General features: G+C 37.2%; 1 protein-coding gene across 6 annotated transcripts in view; it reads left to right on the top strand.

Annotated features, from left to right (window-relative positions):
* CMSS1 (cms1 ribosomal small subunit homolog) overlaps positions 1-19165 on the top strand; it is a 383373-nt gene that overhangs the window by 203291 nt on the left and 160917 nt on the right. For 2 of the 6 annotated variants that reach the window (XM_073804344.1, XM_019922743.3), the window contains exon 2: positions 6843-6892. The exons of the other annotated variants lie outside the window; for them this stretch is intronic. The gene's annotated coding sequence lies outside the window, so the exon portion shown is untranslated. The remainder of the gene's footprint in view (positions 1-6842; positions 6893-19165) is intronic. 6 annotated transcript variants of the gene reach the window in all.

Raw genomic sequence — 19165 nt, 5'->3', positions numbered from 1 at the left:
TGCCTCTGTTCTTTATCCTTGGGATACTATAAGTCAAGAGAATAGGCCTATGTATATTTATTGAAACAACCACTCAGATTCTTTGGTGGAGTTGTATCATACAAACACTAAATTTGCATGAATTCAACTACACCTGCTCAGCAAATGAACATAAAAAGAGGAGAAATAATAATTTACATTGTGCAGACAAGTCTACTCAGGTTATAAGTTATAGTCAATGAGTCTATGTGCAGGACTGAACCTGAAATGTATATTGTTTTTTCTCAGTCCACGTCTGTTCCCATGTTGTCTCTCAGGGTGAGTATCTTGCCATGCTCAGTGTCCTGTTTTGTATAACCTGCACCTCAAATACAAGCCAACTATTCCAAAGACATAGTCATGTTTAGCAATGCAGGAAGAAAAACCTGCCTGGGTTGGGCCTACTGAGAGACAGTATGTTGGCTTCCAGCATGGGGCCTTCCTAGGGGATTTTCAAGGTAATTTTGACACAACTATTTTTTTTTCTTACATATTCTTTAAAAAACCTAAATCCCAAGTAAAATGCAACTCCTCTAGGTTGACATTGGCTTGTGTATAATTAGGCAGGGAATTTTTGTTTAGGTTGAACTGAAACTGTCTTGGGCTCAACAACATTGTACATATTGGTGGCTAAGCATATCTTTCATTTTCTGTGTGTTGTGCTAGGTTGGGAGGATTAATACCAAGCAGATCAGATGCTCACTATGTCCATAAGAGAATTGTGTTGTCAAGAGAATTGTGTTGTCGCTGACACCAAGGGAGGAGAATCAGTGGAAGGAAAAGTGTGATGGGGTCACTCAACAGATTGGTGGAGAGAGAGAGAGGACTAAGAAAACACTACTGAATTTAGCCACTGGTGACCTTTGAGAGAACTGTTGTGATCAAAACCATAAGGTCAGAAGCAAGATACAAGGAGTTAAACATCATCTAATATTAGGTCAGAGTAGTCAGCAGGATATCACAATTCCAAGAATGGCTCAACAGGAAGACAGGGCATGGGGTCACAGAATTCAGGTCTGAGGACCAGGGCTGGGTGACAGTAGTACCTTTTAAAAGGTAGGATTTGGAGGTCAAAAGCAGAAGTACATAGTGTCCTCAAGAAGAATTTTGGCTTCTGAGCTTATCTGAGAGTCCCCCTGTGGTGCTGGTGGGCAAGAGACAGCATCTGAGGAAGTAGAGGCAGGAAGTCATTGGTGTCTCTTGACAAACAGGTTCTCATAGCCTCGTACCCGTTGCAGATAGATTTCACACAATTGCTTTTCTAAGTAGTTAGGTTCCAATTTGCTTGCAGTTTGGGAAATCAAAGCTGGCTCTGCAAGGCTCTCATTGAGTTAGGGAAAAGAGTGCCAGAATGCAGCATACATAACTGGAGAGCCAGTAAAGGTTCAACTCTCATGAATAGAAAACCAACTCATTCATAATACCAAACCTCATCATATTCAAGGAAGTGAAGTTAAAACCAGGGCACCTCCCTTTCTTTCCTGTGTTTGTGTAGCTAATAGCACCTTGCATTGTTAAAAGTGAAATCTTGTTGATCATTTTCTTTCTCTCAGATTGCTCACTTTGTATTTTTGACTCACTATTCAGTGTGGACTACAGGAGAATGCTTGACTACTGCCCCTAAGAAATAAGCTCCCTTGGGAAAGTTGAAGCTGGGAGGCTGGGATGCCCCAATTAGGACAGGGTCTCAGTGGGGCCCCTCTACCCCCACTGTATGTGTATAAGAATCCCCTTGGGTGCTTATTAAAAATGTAGATTCCAGGGCCTCACTCTGGACCAACCAAATATAAATCCATGATCAGATGTGGCACAAGAATATGCATATTAATAAGTGCACCTGAGGATTCTTATGAAGCCTAAAATTTAAGAACCACTGGTCTAGGAAATGTGTGTGTGGTATAATAAACCAAATTCTAGAAAAATAACATTTTAACAAACAGAATTCTCATTATGCTAAAGTTAAATTTTATTAATATAAAAATATGCCCAGGCATATTTGTTTTAATGAAAATTTATAAACCTCTTTGAAACTCCTAGGAGAAAAATTTTAATACAAAGTACATGCAAAATGTTAGCAGTAGTAATAAGTTAAACACACTTGGGTATGAGGAAAAGGAGGTTGTTATGAATTCAGAAAGGCTGTATGTTTTGTGAAATTTCTATCATTTCCCAGGAAAGGGAAGAGGTGAAAGGAGGGAAGAACACAGGGAGAAGCTTTCCTTAGCTTTGAAGATCCTAATTCTTTGTTCTTCTTGCCTCCAAAATGCAGCTGCTTCCTACTCACAGTCCTTTTTCCACAGGCCAGCTGTGTTCCATTCATTCCCACCTTCACCACTGCTTTTTCAACCCTGACACACCAGAACTAGAATGGAGAATAGTAGAAAAGAAAAAAGCAATTTGATACGAAATAGAATTGAAGTGTATAGAAAAGAGGGAAGCAAGTTTCCTAGTTTCTAAAAAGACCTAAAATCTTAAACCAGAAAGCCCTTAGACATAGCTCTTTTGGTAAAACCATTTGGTGTGGTTATAAACTGTGTGGGATGTAGGCATATTGAGGAAGTGCTAGGGGTAGGGGCAGTAAGAGAGGCTGCCTCCAATTCCACTGCCCCTATTGAGATAACCTCAGGAACTAACCCGAACTAATCTCTTCCTCAGCCCTCATCTGTTCTTTGACTCTTATTTAAATTTTGTTTTTGTTGTCTTTGATTGTTACCTTTGTATAACTCATTTCCCTAAATAATCTGTAAATTTCTTCAAGTTATGTACTTCCCTTGAGAACATTCATTGGCATATTTCTTTCCTCCTTCCCCATAATCATCAACACTACTACCCACAGATTGATCAATTTGAGTCCCTCCTTTCACCCCTTTTCAGGAGGTGATCATCTGTAATTTTCTGCTCTAAAGCCTCCTTAAAAAAAATATTTCTTCTACATAGTCATGGAATCCATCATTCAAATTCCAGACATTTTAGTTTTACCCTTTTAATTTTATATTATTAAAACTTAGCTTTGGAACGATGAGAATTCAGCTTGTTTATTTTATAACTTCTCTTCCCATAAGAAAATTCCAACTTGAGATTCACTCAGCCCTTAGCATAGTAACTCCTAGAATTTGCTCCTTAAGTGAAGAAATCAAAGCTAAGAACAAACATTACTGACTCTGTTTTGAATCAGATAACCAAATTAATAATTGCAGCATGTCAGCCAAAGTAAGCAAGCATTCTTGATAGGTAGAAGCATGATGCATTGTCTTGAGCTGTTTGATTACTAAACCACTGCAAGCTCTTGAAATTGAGCTATCTTTTTTTTTTTAATTTATTTTTTTAGCTGTATCGGGTCTTTGTTGTGGCACGTGGGATTTTTCGTTGCGGTGCATGGGCTCTTCGTTGCAGTGTGCGGGCTTCTCTCTAGTTGTGGCACGCAGGCTCATTAGTTGTGGCGTGTAAGCTTAGTTGCCCCATGACATGTGGGATCTTAGTTCCCTGACCAGGGATCGAACAAACATCCCCTGCATTGCAAGATGGATTCTTAACCACTGGACCACCAGGGAAGTCCCAAAATTGAGCTATGTCTAATGTGCATTGCAAGAAACAAACCAAAAAACAAATCTGTTTTTAAAGTATTTTTGTCTGCTCTTGTTTTATGTACCCTTTGTCCAGAATCTGAACATATTCATCTTCATAACTTTTTCAGTATTTACTGGCTTTCTTAGCACCTTAGCTAGTATTTTTCATATGAGGTTTTTACCATCTATGACCTATAATTTTCCCTGACTCGCTATGTTTCTTGTGTCCTTGACATTCATTAGGCTACTGTCAGCTCTCTGTAATATAAAGAAAAGAAGAAATCACCTGTTGTTTTCTGCTCTAAAGGCTTTATATTACTTCTCCTGTTTTTCTCTTCATGACCATGAGAGTCAATAAGTTGAGTCTCTCAGATATAGCCTTTTTATCTTTTGCTTACAGAGATCAAAATGTCTTATTGCCTGAAATTTTCGTTTGGCTGGAAGACCACATAGAGCAGAGTGCTGTGTCCACAAAAAAGTTTTTGCTGTGTTCACTGATCCATTTTGTATGAAATATCAAATTCTGAAAATTCATGCTTATACATCTCCCACCATAAAAAGATGGTGCAATGTGACAAACCAAATTATGAAGGATGCAAAAGTCCAGTCAGGAGAAACTGATAAGAGATCCATTATACAATGCGGAGAGGAGTTAGGGACAAAATATATTCTCATTTGGGTGGCTGAGGCCTAGAATTGGTCCAGAATGTATACAGATTTTGTTCTAGTTACAAGGCCAACCTCCAAAGTGCTTTAAATCAGACAAGTGCTTCACCGAGGGGAGCTAGAGTGTTGTACAGGCATAACGGACCTTGTTACTTTGACTGCCACTGTTATGACTTGTTATATAGGGCTGACAGGAATCATTGGGATAGATGTATTAGTTGTCTGGTGGCAACAGGAAGTTGGCATGAGGTGGCCACTGGGGGAATAGTGGCAGATATAGGTTGATATCTGTTGGTGAGCAGATTCTCATGGCCTCCTACCTACTCGTTATTTACATACCATGGGTTTATTGCTTTTATAAGTAGTTAGGTTCTGATTTTCTTGCAATTTGGGAAACTGAGGCTTCCTTGGGACTTAGGGGTTAGAGTTGATTTTCCTAGCACAACCTTGCCATGGGACCTATATACAGGGCGTTGCCCTTCTCATCTGCTAAGTTAGCATAATATTTTCCACCTTCCTAATCTTTGTACTAACATAATTACAATAAATTGCTGCTGCTCTTGGAGATAATCTCTCTTCTCACATCTGGGTTTAAGTCTTTCAGTAAAGCTACTTAAGCAGTGGGGAGGAAAGAGCTTTTCCATAAAGTTAAGGTCTTTCCTGATAAAGGTAACTACTCCACCCCTCTTTCCCAGTTAGATCCCTTGCCAGCAATAGCATAGACTTGAGCTAGTGCCAAATGTTTTAATACTGTAAGGACTCACTTGATAAAGTCTGTGCATGGCAAAGGAAAAAACAGTCAAAGTTCCCAAACTAAAAATTTTCCAAGACTTCCGTATGAGATGCAGTTAGGGCACCCTTCATCTAATTGTTACTGTGTGTTTGCTGTAGTCATTGGTGCCCTGCAATTCTCATTCTCCACCTCTTCTAGAGATTATAAATTATAGAAAAAGCTAGCCATGTCAAAATGGATACTCTAGCTACAGAGAATTTGGTCTTTAACAAAAAGGCAAAGACAGGGAAAAACTGTGGGATTAATACTGTGATCATTTCAAATAATTACCAAGTAATTATTGGTCTATTAGTCAGCAGCATTCAGTGTATTACTTCATTGTTACGTTAATATTTTGCATGTGTTTGTTGGCTTTGTTTCCCTTATTGTTATAAAATCTAGATAGGAAAAGCATTATTGTCTTGCTCTGGCCCTTATATTTTGCATGAAGAACCGGCATAGAACAGAAAGTGCCAACATGAAATAGTTGTTGGATAACTGACTAGATGAAGCAAAATGATTTCATAGATCCCTGGATATAGGAGAGATTAATTAATGATCAGTACTTACAAAATACTCAGACAATTCAGAAACCTGGAACACCTACCTATAAATACAAGAAAGAGATCTTTTTCTCTGTTTGACTGACAGTGATTTCCAGATCTCATAGATAATAGTTTTAGCCTCAACATCCACCCCACCTTTACATAGTTGCTAATGAATAATAAAGTTGACTGGTTTATGGTAGACTCAAAAGAAAAATAAAAGATGTGTGGCCGTTAAATATTAGAATGTCCCTGAATGGGAATTCAGATTGGGTGCAGGTGACTGAATGTAGCAGGGCCTGTTTCAATTTGACCCCTCAAGATTTTGCCTCCTGTTTGAAGAAATTAATGGCTTTGAACCAAACCTGCAATATTACTTAATAATATAAGATTTATCTTCAGTTCATTTTATTTTCCTGTTGTCCTGAAACAAAATAATGGCTAATATAAATTCCGACATAATTTCTCTGAGGAAGTTTGAGATCACAGTAGTGGTAATAATAATGATAGCATTAAAAGCAGGAACAAGATTGCCTGCCCCTGTTAGCAGTGTGAGTAATCAAAGGCATTAATGGACCGTGAAAACTGGAGAGCTGGGGTGACCATGGGTCAGAGCTAACATACATAGGCAAGCACAGTATAGGGGAAACTTTCATCACCTCCACTACACTGAGGCTTTTCTCTTGATAGAGCAAGCTCTTAATTTCCCCTGGTTGTTAATCTGGCACCTTTCATGAACATCAGTGTTCACTTTGGGAAAAAAAAAGCAAAGAGCCAAAACATCTAAGTGTTAAGGGCGAAGGAAAATCAACAGAGGAAATTACAGTAGCACTTGATACAGTGGCACCTTTTTCTTTAGTCATATGAGGTGAAATTATTTGAAAGTTTGCAGCTTTGGGCAGTCTCTCTTTAAGACAGTAACCAGAGGTCTTGGGAGAGAAAGTAACATGCATATATGGCCACAGTTTAGCCATGGCCTTTATATGCATATGTGTCCACATTTTCAAAACTGGCCTCTTAAAATATATATGAGAGTCAAGTGATTTGAAAGTAGATACCACTTCCGTTCTTCATTGCCTTTGCTCCCTGTTTGCTATTTCCTTTCTAACATTAATTACCATTTCTGAAGAAATTAGTGTTTCCTGACCTGGTGTAGTTTGTTCGTTTTGGATAGTCCATCAATTTAAGATACCTGCCATGTCTTTTGAAATCTAGTCTATTGAGGGTTGAATATAATACTAAGTTCTCACTTTCTTCTAACACTCTTGTTTTTAGGTAAGTCGTCTGATTGGAGTGACATTTCATTTGATGGAGTTTTCCATTTGGTAAAGTATTATTACTATTTTTATCAAATGATATAAACTTTGGTTTTTCTGATTTCTCAGTTTGTATTTTCCCACAACATTGACCTCCAGAGTATGCTCTGTCTTGAAGACAAAAAATATGAGAGAGAGAGAGAGCCAGAGCCAGAGACAGAGAGAGAGAGGGAGAGAGAGAGAAGGTCTAGGAAACAAGGGAAATGTCATATAAATAAATATATTTCTCTGTACAAAAAAAAAAAAAACTATTGAAAGAAACCTACCTCTTTATTTCCATCAATTTTGCTTATTAGAACTTCAGGAAGTGGAAGAGTTTTTTTTGGTTTATGTTTTGTTTTGAATTTTTGAATTTTATTTTATTTATTTTCTATAAAGCAGATTCTTATTAGTTATCTATTTCATACATATTAGTGTATGTATGTCAATCCCAATCTCCCAATTCATCCCACCACCAACCACCCCGCCAATTCCCCCGCTTGGTGTCCATACGTTTGTTCTCTGCATCTGTGTCTCTATTTCTGCCCTGCAAACTGGTTCATTTGTACCATTTTTCTAGGTTCCACATATATGCGTTAATATACGATATTTGTTTTTCTCTTTCCGACGTACTTCACTCTATATGACAGTCTCTAGATCCATCCACGTCTCTGCATATGACCCAATTCCATTCCTTTTTATGGCTGAGTAATATTCCATTGTATATATGTACCACATCTTCTTTATCCATTCATCTGTCAGTGGGCATTTAGGTTGCTTCCATGCCCTGGCTATTGTAAATATTGCTGCAGTGAACATTAGAGTGCATGCGTCTTTTTATATTATGGTTTTCTCTGGGTATATGGCCAGTAGTGGGATTGCTGGGTCATATGGTAATTCTATTTTTAGTTTTTTAAGGAACCTCCATACTGTTCTCCATAGTGGTTGTATCAATTTACATTCCCACCAACAGTGCAAGAGGGTTCCCTTTTCTCCACACCTTCTCCAGCATTTATTGTTTGTAGATTTTCTGATGGTGCCCATTCTAACTGGTGTGAGGTGATACCTCATTGTAGTTTTGATTTGCATTTCTCTAATAATTAGTGATGTTGAGCAGATTCTCATATGCTTCTTGGCCATCTGTATGTCTTCTTTGGAGAAATGTCTATTTAGGTCTTCTGCCTATTTTTTCATTGGGTTGTATGTTTTTTTAATATTGAGCTGCATGAGCTGTTTATATATTTTAGAGATTAATCCTTTGTCCGTTAATTCATTTGCAAATATTTTCTCCCATTCTGAGGGTTGTCTTTTCATCTTGTTTGTAGGATCCTTTGCTTTGCAAAAGGTTTTACGTTTCATTAGGTCCCATTTGTTTGTTTATGTTTTTAATTCCATTTCTCTAGGAGGTGGGTCAAGAAGAATCTTGCTGTGCTTTATGTCCTAGAGCATTCTGCCTATGTTTTCCTCTAAGAGTTTTATAGTATCTGGCCTTACATTTAGGTCTCTAATCCACTTTGAGTTTATTTTTGGGTATGGTGTTAGGGAGTGATCTAATCTCATACTTTTACATGTACCTGTCCAGTTTTCCCAGCACCACTTATTGAAGAGACTGTCTTTTCTCCATTGTATATCCTTGCCTCCTTTTTCATAGATTAGTTGACCATAGGTGTGTGGGTTTATCTCTGGGCTTTCTATCCTGTTCCATTGATCTATATTTCTGTTTTTGTGCCAGTACCATATTGTCTTGATTACTGTAGCTTTATAGTATAGTCTGAAGTCAGAGACCCTGATTCCTCTATCTCCGTTTTTTACCCTCAAGACCACTTTGGCTATTCGGGGTCTTCTGTGTCTCCATACAAATTTTAAGATTTTTTGTTCTACTTCTGTAAAAAAAATGCCACTGGTAATTTCATATGGATTGCATTGAATCTGTAGGTTGCTTTGGGTCATATAGTCATTTTCACAATATTGATTCTTCCAATCCAAGAACATGGTATATCTCTCCATCTGTTTGTGTCATCTTTGATTTCTTTCATCAGTGTCTTATACTTTTCTGCATACAGGTCTTTTGTCTCCCTAGGTAGGTTTATTCCTAGATATTTTATTCTTTTTGTTGCAATGGTAAATGGGAGTGTTTCCTTCATTTCTCTCTCAGATTTCTCATCATTAGTGTATAGGAATGCAGGAGATTTCTGTGCATTAATTTTGTATCCTGCAACTTTACCAAATTCATTGATTAGCTCTAGTAGTTTTCTGGTGGCATCTTTAGAATTCTCTTTGTATAGTATCACGTCATCTGCAAATAGTGACAGTTTTGCTTCTTCTTTTCCAATTTGTATTCCTTTTATTTCTTTTTCTTCCCTGAGTGCCGTGGCTAGGACTTCCAAAACTATGTTAAGTAATAGTGGTGAGAGTGGACCTCCTTGTCTTGTTCCTGATCTTAGACGAAATGCTTTCAGTTTTTCACCATTGAGAATGATTTTTGCTGTGGGTTTGTCATATATGGCCTTTATTATGTTGAGGTAGGTTAGGTTCCCTCTATGACCACTTTCTGGAGAGTTTTTATCATAAATGGGTGTTGAATTTTGTCAAAAGCTTTTTCTGCATCTATTGAGATGATCATATGGTTTTTAATTCTTCAATTTGTTAATATGGTGTATCACATTGATTGATTTGCATATATTGAAGAATTCTTGCATCCATGGGATAAATCCCACTTGATTATGATATAAGATCCTTTTAATGTGTTGTTGGATTCTGTTTGCTAATATTTTGTTAAGGATTTTTGCATCCATATTCATCATTGATATTGGTCGGTAATTTTCGGTTCTTGTAGTATCTCTGTCTTGTTTCGGTATCAGGGTGATGGTGGCCTCATAGAATGAGTTTGGGAGTGTTCCTTCCTTTGCAATTTTTTGGGAGAGTTTGAGAAGGATGGGTGTTAGCTCTTCCCTAAACGTTTGATAGAATTAACCTGTGAAGCCATGGTCCTGGGCTTTTGTTTGTTGGAAGACTTTTAATCACAGTTTCAATTTCATTACTTGTGATTGGTCTGTTCTATTTTCTCTTTCTGCCTGGTTCAGTCTTGGAAGGTTATACCTTTCGAAGAATTTGTCTGTTTCTACCAGGTTGTCCATTTTATTGGCATAGAGTTGCTTGTAGTAGTCTCTTAGGATGCTTTGTATTTCTGCGGTGTCCGTTGCAAGTTCTCCTTTTTCATTTCTAATTTTATTGATTTGAGTCCTCTCCCTCTTTTTCTTGATGAGTCTGGCTAAAGGTTTATCAATCTTTTTTTATCTTTTTCTTGGTGAGTCTGGCTAAAGGTTTATCAATCTTGTTTATCTTCTCAAAGAACCAGCTTTTAGTTTTATTGACCTTTGCTATTTTCTTTGTTTCTATTTCATTTATTTCTTCTCTGATCTTTATGATTTCTTTCCTTCTACTAACTTCAGGTTTTGTTTTTTCGTCTTTCTCTAGTCCCTTTAGGTTTAAGTTTAGATTGTTTATTTGAGATTTTTCTTGTTTCTTGAGGTAGGCTTGTATTGCTATAAACTTGCCTCTTAGAACTGCTTTTGCTGCATCCCATAGGTTTTGGATCATTGTGTTTTCATTGTCATTTGTCTCTAGGTATTTTTTTATTTCTTCTTTGGTTTCTTCAGTGATCTCTTGGTTATTTAGTAATGTATTGTGTAGCCTCCATGTGTTTGTGATTTTTACAGTTTTTTCCCTGTAATTGATTTCTAATCTCATAGCATTGCGGACGGAAAAGATGCTGGATATGATTTCAGTTTTCTTAAATTTACCGAGGCTTCATTTGTCACCCACGATGTGATCTATCCTGGAGTATGTTCTGTGAGCACTTGAGAAGAAAGTGTAATCTGCTGTTTTTGGATGGAATGTCCTATAAATATCAATTAAATCTATCTGCTCTATTGTATCATTTAAAGCTTGTGTTTCCTTATTAATTTTCTGTCTGGATGATCTGTCCATTGGTGTAGGTGAGGTTGTTAAAGTTCTCCACTATGATTGTGTTACTGTCGATTTCCTCGTTTATTGCTGTTAACAGTTGCCTTATGTATTGAGGTGCTCCTCTGTTGGGTTCATATATATTTATAATTGTTATATCTTCTTCTTGGATTGATCCCTTGATCATTATGTAGTGTCCTTCCTTGTCTCTTATAACATTCTTTATTTTAAAGTCTATTTTATCTGATATGAGTATTGCTACTCCAGCTTTCTTTCGTTTTCCATTTGCATGGAGTATCTTTTTCCATCCCCTCACTTTCAGTCTGTATGTGTCCTTAGGTCTGAAGTGTGTCTCTTCTAGACAGCATATATATGGGTCTTGTTTTTCCATCCATTCAGCAAGCCTGTGTCTTTTGGTTGGAGCATTTAATTCATTCACGTTTATGGTAATTATTGATATATATGTTACTATTGCCATTTTCTTAATTGTGATGGGTTTGTTTTTGTAGGTCCTTTTCTTCTCTTGTGTTTCTGTCTTAGAGAAGTTCCTTTAGCATTTGTTGTAGAGCTGGTCTGATGGTGCTGAGTTCTCTCAGCTTTTGCTTGTCTGTAAAGCTTTTGATTTCTCCATCGAATCTGAATGAGATCCTTGCTGGGTAGAGTGATCTTGGTTGTAGGTTCTTCCCTTTCATCACTTTAAATAAATCGTGCCACTCCCTTCTGGCTTGTAGAGTTTCTGTTGAGAAGTCAGCTGTTAACCTTATGGGAGTTCCCTTGTATGTTGTTTGTCATTTTCCCCTTGCTTCTTTCAATAATTTTTCTTTGTCTTTAATTTTTGTCAATTTGATTACTATGTGTCTCAGCATGTTTCTCCTTGGGTTTATCCTGCCTGGGACTCTCTGTGCTTTCTGGACTTGGGTGGCTATTTCATTTCCTTTCCCATGTTAAGAAGTTTTCGACTATAATCTCTTCAAATATTTTCTCGGGTCCTTTCTCTCTCTCTTCTCCTTCAGGGACCTGTATAATGCAAATGTTGTTGCATTTAATGTTGTCCCAGAGGTCTCTTAGGCTGTCTTCATTTCTTTTCATTCTTTTTTCTTTATTCTGTTCCACGGCAGTGAGTTCCACCATTCTGTCTTCCAGGTCACTTATCCATTCTTCTGCCTCAGTTATTCTGCCATTGATTCCTTCTAGTGTATTTTTAATTTCAGTTATTGTATTGTTCATCTCTGTTTGTTTTTTCTTTAGTTCTTCTAGGTGTTTGTTCTTTAATTCTTCTAGGTCTTTGTTAAACATTTCTTGCATCTTCTCGATCTTTGCCTCCATTCTTTTCCCAAGGTCCTAGATCATGTTCACTATTATTATTTGGAATTCTTTTTCTGGAAGGTTGCCTATCTCCACTTCATTTAGTTGTTTTTCTGAGGTTTTATCTTGTTCCTTCATCTGGTACATAGTCCTCTGCCTTTTCATTTTGTCTGTCTTTCTGTGAATGTGGTTTTCCTTCCACAGGCTGCAGAATTGTAGTTCTTCTTGCTTCTGCTGTCTGCCCTCTGGTAGGGAAGAGTTATTATATTTAGTTGTATTTAGAAAGGATTGGGCTTACTTCAAAAACTCCAACCAAGTTTAGAGCAGTGGCTTCCTGATGTATTTGGTGAAAATCTGATATTCCTCAAAATGTTGATGGACAATACATCTTGAGAAAAGAGTTCTGTATCATCAGAGAGCTTTTCTTTTGGATCAGTGTTTTCAGTCTTCAGAATTCGTTCATTTTAAAAGATAGTTTTTAAATAGAAGAAACAAAATATATAAATTTAGAAGTATAAAGCCAGGAGTCTGTGGCGCAGAGATGGTACCAGAGCTTATAGTCCATAATAATAGAAGATTGAAGCCTCCAAAAGTGAGCATAATGATAGGGACAGAGGGGCACGTCATAATATCAAATGACTTCTCCTTGATGTTCTGGATCTTTTCACTCATAAGATGGATGTCTGTATTTGGTACACCTTCTGCAAAGGTAGGTGGGTCATGAATCCTAGCAGTTCTTTTTCCCTTGGGGGAAGGTTTTTCTTTCTGTAGAACTAGGTACATGTTGATCTATTGAGTAACAAACAACCAGAGCCTAAAAACCCCATTCCCAGCATTATGACTTTCCCAGTGCTTCTTGACTGGGAATTTTTTGTATGTTTTCTTCTAAAGATTAACTTGATAAAAAGATAGAACTTTAAATACCCGGAGAACCAGTTGGGTGCCATATTCCTTTCACTCTACTGGTCTATTATTTCTTCCCTCTCCTCAGTTTTAATTTTTTAACCTTAATAACTGGTGATTAGTAGTTATAAATCCTTTTGAGACCATGGAACATTGGCATATGAGGATGACATTGACATTCTATTTTAAAAGTTTCGTGGTCGAAGCAAAGTTCCTTCTAGATCAGAAGGCTACCCCATCTCTACCCAGGGATAGGTCTCACCCCACAGATCCCAGAACACATAGGGTGATGACCATTTATGCTCTGCAAAGCACCATGTTTTGGTTGAATGAATGGATGGATCCATATATATTTACATTAGACTTTTAAATGCAAGTTTGAATATTTTAATATTGGAGTGTTTTTTTTTAATAAAGAGAACTTCCCATTTTAGTCACAGCTACCTTATGCGTGGTAACATATGATATTGTGTAGATGCTTTCTCATACAGAGATTCTGATTATTCCCATACCAGTAATCATTCACCTAAATTAGATTTCTTTTGAAAACCTTTGTGAGGGGAATGGTAAATGGGGAGCAGGAATGAACAGTATCCTTTAACTCAAAGTATTCAAAAAACAATTTAAAAAAACCAAAATATTGGTTGATTCTATACTGAGTTGGATTTTTAACACCTTCATCTGTCTTCCATATTCCAAAAGGATAAAATATCCAAAAGTTCTTTCTGGTCCTTTTATTAGAAAGGAGATTGGTAGAATTACTCTCTTGTCAACCATACACGAGGTCTGCTAGATATGATTTGTATAAAAATAAATTAATTTCAATGCTGTTTTTGTTTCCTGAGAATCTCTAGTTTCTCATTAATGACATCAAAAGCCCAAAACTAAACAAAATATTCTTTGTATCTCCAAAGAAACTGGTCATCCAGAGAAAATTTCAGCATTCTAGTGTAGTATCTTGTAACTTTAGAGAAAATTAGAAGGCTTTAAAGGAATATGTCACTCAGTAATGGGTAGGAGCATCTGGAGGTAAGAATCCTTCCTAATACTGTGAAGACTGGGAGAAGTTCTGATGCTTAAGGAATAATTCAGATTCCCCACCCAATGCCAAATCTCATACACTCAATTCAGTTTCAGCTCAGCTAAACTGCCATCACAAAAGGCAGACATATGTGGCTGATATTTACAAAATGAGTTGCTATCAAGACTAAGACACCAGTGGTAAATTGATTTCTGTATCCACTAGGCATATTCTGACAGCAGTCCTATTTCAAGGTCAATAAATTTTATTAGATAAAGTATAGAAAATATTTAAAATTAAATTTAATAGAAAATGGAATGACCATATTCTTTTTGTTTCTTTTCTAAAATTAGTTCTTTCTAAACAGTTGAAAAAATATTTTTAAAATATTCTCAATCTCAAGTTCATTGCTTCTAGGATTCTCATGGTCCTTGAAACTGAATGCTGAGATTATTGAAGTAAAAATTGCTACAGCTATGACTGACATTACAGAAGAGAAATTGGCTCTTAAATGCCCTGTGCCTCAGTGTTCCCATCTATTTGCCTTGACTGGGCTGAAGCCCCATGAATTTAGGGACTGTCTGCTTTTGCTCATTTTGTACCTGTGACCATTGTCATACTGCCAGGTACACAGTAGTCACTCATGAAGTATCTGATAAATGAGGGGAGGTATCATAAATGTAAAATAATGTCAACCACGTTGAGAGACCTTTAAGTATATACATATATTATTTTAACTGGTTTAGATGAAAATTTTTTCTAAAATATTTCCGTTTATTTGCCTTAAAAGAACATATGCTAACCATATTTAAACTTTTTTTGATGACTCAAGGTCATCATTCAGGTTACTTCTTTTCAGCATGTGTTTATTTAGCACCTCCTATGTGTGATGGTCCTCTCAGGCTCTTTTGGATACATAGGTCTTTTTACCACTGTACTATACAGCTTCTGATTGCTGTGTTTTGGGGCTACTGGGCCAGCTTTTTATAGCTCTCTGATTTCCTGGCTAGGAAGACTGGCAGACTCCTGTGAGGGTACCTCTCTGAACCTTCTTCCCTAATGTGGTACTTCTAATCTTCTGTGAGCGTGAAGCTAAAATAACCATTCATGCACATATGCATATAAATTAAGAGCACACTAAGAGGCTCTTTAATATGTAAAGTCCATGAAATTTGTAGACTGTGGCTGCCCAAGGCTCCATTTTATCCTTTTACTTATTTCTTGAATCTCTTTAGTTGTTCTATGTGAAATGTTGCTCTAAATTTATGAAGCACACATTTCCTTTATTCCCTTTCTTAACAGTGCTTCTAGGAACAGATTCAGGTTTTACAACACCTCGATCTTTGTTATCCAATAACCAAGTGAGAATTAGTTGTGTCTAAAACATTAATCTGAGTGTCCTCATCTAATTATAGTCCACAGCTTCCTTATGAACCATTTCATATTTACCTGAGATTTGGTTTAATTTTAAGCTACAGTGGAGACCTTTAAATGAATTTGTGTTCATTTTTCAAATTCACAGTTTGTGAGTGTGTATGTGTGTCTGTGTGTATTCTTAAAGACTTATAGGAGGAGAGACAAATTAGAGGCAGGGGATTAACAGATACAGACTACTGTGTATAAAAAAGATAAGCAACAAGGATATACTTTTTAGCACAAGGAATTATAACTATTATCTTATAATAACTTATAATGGAGTATAATATACAAAAATACTGAATTACTATGCCGTACATGTGAAATGAACATAATATTATAAATCAAATATACTTTAATTTTTAAAATAGGCTTCTATAGCAAGTTCATTTTGATATTCTCCTCTGTCAAAATTATGTGTCCTGAAAATGTCTATCATTAAAAAGCAGTATTTACAAAATATTTTAAAATTTTTATGGCTCTGATTACCAGTTAAGCTGAAAATGAAGCAAGTGCAACTAAGAGAAGAGAACAACTAAGTCTGTACATTATACAGAGCTGAAACAACTAACATGTTAGATCAGCAAAAGGTTTCTGAGGCTCTGATATCGATAGGAGCAGTAAAGCTAGATGAGGCTTTAACATACGTTAATCATACCTGTACTGCAGTTATCGCTCCCATTATTAGTAACTGTTAGCTCATCGCATCCTTTCAACACCTTTTTATCCTCTTTAACCCTCTGTCCTCTTTATGTGCTCAGATCTACCTGGCACCCACCTTACCATATGAGAGCAAGAAGCACCATAGTAACCAAAGAATGAAATTCCTCCGTATGTACTTTGTGTTACCAGCAACATGTATACTAAGATCTTCTCTGAAGAGTTAGTTAATAAAGAAACCTGAGAAATATTGGATTACCTGCCATTTAAAGTTAATTTGTGGTATTGTGGTCTACTTAAAGATGAAAAGTTCTTTCTCTAAAATTATTTCTAGATTTAAGTGTAACGTTTGACTATCTTTCCACCCCTTTTTTATTTAAAATTCTTCTCTTTAAATGATATAAAGGTAAGCTGATGGGTGTTTGTATAAGAGCATCATTTACATTCTGTAGGAGTATAATCTTTCTTTCAAGCTGTTATTGCAACATTAAAGAGTAAGAGAATTTTCATCATATTGTCATCTGACTTTATGGCTTATTTTCATTTTTTTTTTTATTCACTTGGAATTTATGGGTGAATTCCAGAAAGCTACAGTGGTTTTTTTTTCAGTTAGAGGAAGTGGCTAGTATGAGATTAAGGGTAGGGGGAATGTGGCACAAGGAAACTGGCTTGAAATGTCTATGTATTATGTGCAATTTTACTTTCTGAGTAATATCTTTGATTCAGTAATCACCCTGGGTAATAGCCATACAAGTTTTCTTATTTCCTGGAAAGCCTTACTATAATCGAGAACTTTGCTAGCATATCATGTACCTTGTAATTTTATTTTCTAAAATTATGTGGCTATGATGTCTTCATTTCCCCATGCAACCTTTTAAAAACAGTGTATCTTCATTTATTTTATTTGCTCTTAGATAATTCTTTGCAATTCACTTTGCTATTCTTTAAGTAAATCATTTGCAGATCTTCTAAAAGCTGGATTATCTCACTTACGGTCCAGTACTGTGGCTTCTTGGTAGAAGACAAGTTTATAGCCAGAAGCTGTAAGTTCAAAATCTGTACAAGTTTACACTAGAAAGCCAGAATATTTTCTCCTTAGTCCCTGAATTTCCAAAGGAAGTTAGATGCCATCAGCAGAGAAACGGAATTGATTTATTAAGCTCTGGGTATTTTGAAGGCCTGAGATAGAGTACATGAGGCCCAACATTGTTTTGGCCATTCTTCTTTTGAGAGCTGCAGATGGGGTGGTATTTTTTTGCCAAAGCCTAAAACACATAAAGATATAATTAGAAGGAAGGAACCTCTCACCTGACTCCCACCAAAAGGAACATCAGGTTGAAAATGAATAGTAACTGATAACATTTTTTTTCACATAGTTTTAAAGTGTTTTGAACATGTTTACTTTTTTTTTTTTTTTTTTTGGCGGTATGCGGGCCTCTCACTGTTGTGGCCTCTCCCGTTGCGGAGCACAGGCTCCGGACGCGCAGGCTCAGTGGCCATGGCTCACGGGCCCACCCGCTCCGCGACATGTGGGATCTTCCCGGACCGGGGCACGAACCCGTGTCCCCTGCATCAGCAGGCGGACTCTCAACCACTGCGCCACCAGGGAAGCCCAACATGTTTACTTTTAATGATTTAATTTAAAACTTACCAAGCCACTAAACATGTTGCTATTTACTAAGAGATATTTTATTAGAAGGTAATGAATAATTTAGGGTTTTATTTGTGTCAATAGGCTCTACTTTTCAAGGCCTGTTGATTACCTAGACCTCAGATCCCAATGCAGAACTCCCCAGCTCGCTTCTCTCACCTAGAGCTTGAGAACACAGTCATCCCTTTGCCACGGCTTTTCTAGGAATCGAACAAAACTGTCAAAAGTACTTGAGTTTCTGGTGACACACCCTGGAGTTCTCCTTATACATAGTAAGTTCATTCTTTGGCGTTTCTAAGAAGTAAGATTTAATGTTTTTTGTTGTTGTTGTTGTTGTTTTTTTGCGGTATGCGGGCCTCTCACTGTTGTGGCCTCTCCCGTTGCGGAGCACAGGCTCCGGACGCGCAGGCTCAGTGGCCATGGCTCACGGGCCCACCCGCTCCGCGACATGTGGGATCCTCCCGGACCGGGGCACGAACCCGTGTCCCCTGCATCGGCAGGCGGACTCTCAACCACTGCGCCACCAGGGAAGCCCAGAATTAATGTTTTTATACCCTCAACTATATCCCTCTTGGTTCATTTTTTCCTTCCAAGTTAGGCATCTTTACCACCTTTACTTCAAGAAGTAAGCTAATGGAGCACAGGATTAGGCAAAAAACTTCAAGAGAAAAGGAACCCTTTTCCAAACTTCAGGACTGCCTCACTGCAGAGAAAATTCCTATAACATTTTGTTTTATTTGGAGAATCTAAGTATTAGAGAGAACAAAGAGGCAGGAGAGGAGTTATCTTGAGCTCTTTGAAGCCAAGATCTGCATTATGACCCCATTTTAGAAAAGGGCTGGCAGTCCATAAAGCAATGCTTTGAACAAATCAGTATATTTTATAACAGGTATCTTTGGTTTGTGTTTTTAAAATCTCAGAACAGACATAAACATAATTCTGTAGACACAATGATTTGCAAGTTAAAGAAAAAATTTCTGGTATTTTATAAAACTTTCATGCAGCGTGTGGGATCTTAGTTCCCTGACCAGGGATCAAACCCATGCCTCCTGCATTGGGAGCGTGGAATCTTAACCACTGGACCGGCAGGAAGTGCCCAAAACTCTTATCTTTTTTTTTTTTTTAATAAATTTATTTATTTATTTTGGCTGCGTTGGGGTTTTTTTTGGGGGGGGTGTTTTGGGTTTTATTTTTTACATTTTTTTTGGAGTATAATTGCTTTACAATGGTGTGTTAGTTTCTGCTTTATAACAAAGTGAATCAGTTATATATATATCCCTATATCTCTTCCCTCTTGCATCTCCCTCCTTCCCACCCTCCCTATTCCACCCTTCTAGCTGGTCACAAAGCACTGAGCTGATCTCCCTGTGCTATGTGGCTG

The sequence above is a fragment of the Tursiops truncatus genome, chromosome 4, assembly GCF_011762595.2.
Source record: "Tursiops truncatus isolate mTurTru1 chromosome 4, mTurTru1.mat.Y, whole genome shotgun sequence".
Classification (NCBI taxonomy): Eukaryota; Metazoa; Chordata; class Mammalia; order Artiodactyla; family Delphinidae; genus Tursiops; species Tursiops truncatus.
Note: the sequence above shows the minus strand (reverse complement) of the source record. Positions and strands in the feature narration are given on the sequence as shown.